The sequence below is a fragment of the Vulpes lagopus genome, chromosome 23 (genome assembly GCF_018345385.1).
Source record: "Vulpes lagopus strain Blue_001 chromosome 23, ASM1834538v1, whole genome shotgun sequence".
Lineage (NCBI taxonomy): Eukaryota > Metazoa > Chordata > Mammalia > Carnivora > Canidae > Vulpes > Vulpes lagopus.
Window position 1 is genome coordinate 44,362,664 of NC_054846.1, and position 2,611 is coordinate 44,365,274.

The 2,611-nt window shown below is 39.2% G+C and overlaps 1 pseudogene; it reads left to right on the forward strand.

Annotated features, from left to right (window-relative positions):
- Nucleotides 1-984: 984 nt before the first annotated feature.
- LOC121481476 lies at nucleotides 985-1,722 on the forward strand (annotated as a pseudogene).
- Nucleotides 1,723-2,611: the final 889 nt, after the last annotated feature.

Sequence of the window (2,611 nt, forward strand, 5' to 3'; positions counted from 1 at the left end):
GTCATGCCCTGAGCCGAAGGCAGAGACTCAACCACTAGCCACCCAGGTGTCCCTATCACACTTTTCTTAAAGGAGTACGAATTATTGTAGGTTTTTGTGGCATGAAAGTATAAAAATTAAAGATACTCAGAATTCAAAACCCTGACTCCAAGGCTGTTGCATTCCATAACTAAATGAACCACATACCATCACCACTATTGATTCAGCTCTTTTGAATGTGATTATTAATTCTTTTTTTTTTTTTTTAAGATTTATTTATTCAGAGAGAGAGAGAGAGAGAGAGAGAGAGGCAGAGGGAGAAGCAGGCTCCATGCAGGAAGCCCGACATGGGACTTGATCCCGGGACTCCAGGATCACACCCCGGGCTTCAGGCGGTGCTAAACCGCTGCGCCACCGGGGCTGCCCTGATTATTAATTCTTAATCAGTAATTGTTCACAGTTATTTTCAAATTGCAAAAGACCCAGAGAATAGTTGCTGCTTCAATGTATTTTTCACCGATGTGTAACATCAATACGATACCTTATTTTACTGTTAAATTCAAAATAATCAACGTTCTAATGGAGAGTTAATATGAGTAACTTTTATCATAATATCATAAATATTTTTTTCTGGTGATTCTGTGTACTGTTTCATTTGTGCTTAGTAGCCTTTTAGTTATCTTTGTGTTTAAATGTGAGCAACTCTGAAAAAGAATGAATTTTATGTGCTTCCAAAAAAAGTCAAAGATGTGTACTAAATTGGTTTGAATTGAAGTTTTTCAATTTTATATCACCTATTAATCACAGACTATACAACTTGGAAAAACTAAAGTCATAATGTTTGCAAGAAGTCATAAAAATGTCTAAGGAGGGTGTCTGTGGAGCCACTGTAGCCTGTGAGCAGCCAGATCCACAGACAGAGCCTTAGCCTCACTGTTGCCGCCCAGAGACTGCTGAGCGCCCCTCTGTCCGCCGCCACCCACTCCGGACACAGAGCACCCAGTCATGGATGAAAATGAGCTGGTGCAGAAGGCCAAACTGGCCGAGCAGGCTGAGTGATATGATGATATGCCAGCCTGCATCAAGTCTGTAACTGAGCAAGGAGCTGAATTATCCAATGAGGAGAGGAATCTTCTCTCAGTTGCTTATAAAAATGTTGTAGGAGCCCATAGGTCATCTTGGAGGGTCATCTCAAGTATTGAGCAAAAGATGGAAGGTGCTGAGAAAAAACAGCAGATGGCTTGAGAATACAGAGAGATAATTGAGACCGAGCTAAGAGATCTCTGCAATGATGTACTGTCTCTTTTGGAAAAGTTTTTGATCCCCAGTGCTTCACAAGCAGAGAGCAAAGTCTTCTATTTGAAAATGAAAGGAGACTACTAGCGTTACTTGGCCAAAGTTGCTGCTGGTGATGACAAGAAAGGGATTGTGGGTCAGTCACAACAAGCATACCAAGAAGCTTTTGAAATCAGCAAAAAGGAAATGCAACCACCACATCCTATCAGATTGGGTCTGTCCCTTAACTTCTCTGTGTTCTATTACGAAATTCTGAACTCCCCGGAGAAAGCCTGCTTTCTTGCAAAGACAGCTTTTGATGAAGCCATTGCTGAACTTGATACATTAAGTGAAGAGTCATACAAAGACAGCACGCTAATAATGCAATTACTGAGAGACAACTTGACATTGTGGACATCGGACACCCCAGGAGACGAAGGTGAAGCAGGAGAAGGAGGGGAAAATTAACTGGCCTTCCAACTTTTGTCTGCCTCATTCTAAAATTTACACACACAGTAGACCATTTGTCATTCATGCTGTCCCACATATGGTCTTTTGTTTACGATTTATGACAGGTTTATGTTACTTCTATTTGAATTTCTATATTTCCCATGTGGTTTTTATGTTGAATATTAGGGGAGTAGAGCCAGTTAACATTTAGGGAGTCATCTGTTTTCATCTTGAGGTGGCCAATATGGGGATGTGGGATTTTTATACTAGTTATAAATGTTTGGCATAGTACTTTTGGTACATTGTGGCTTCACAAGGGCCAGTGTTAAAACTGCTTCCATGTCTAAGCAAAGAAAACTGCCTACATACTGGTTTGTCCTGGTGGGGAGTAAAAGGGATAATTGGTTCCAGATACAGGTGTAGTTATTGTGGATACTTTAAGGTTTAGAGCACTTATAAGGCTGTAGTAGAAATGGGTATCCCGTAGATACTACATGTGAACCACAAGTATCTGTGGAATACTCTTTCTCAGTGTGCACACCTTTGACTACATTTGCAGAAGTGTTCCTTTAGTTGTGGCCCAATTTACTCTGGATAAGGGCAGAAACAGTTCACATTCCATTATTTGTAAAGTTACCTGCTGTTTGCTTTCGTTATTTTTGCTACACTCCTTTTATTTGTATTTAAATGTGTTAGACAACTAAGAACAAATGTACAAGTAAAGATGCAGTAAAAATGAATTGCTTGATATCCATTACTTTATGTATATCAAGCATAGCAGCAAAACAAAAATCCCATGTATTTAACTTTTTTTTTTTTAGGGTTTTTTTTTGTTTGTTTTGTTTTGGTTTTTTGCTTTTGTGATTCTTTTTTTTTTTTTTTTTTTTTGATACTTGCCTAACATGCA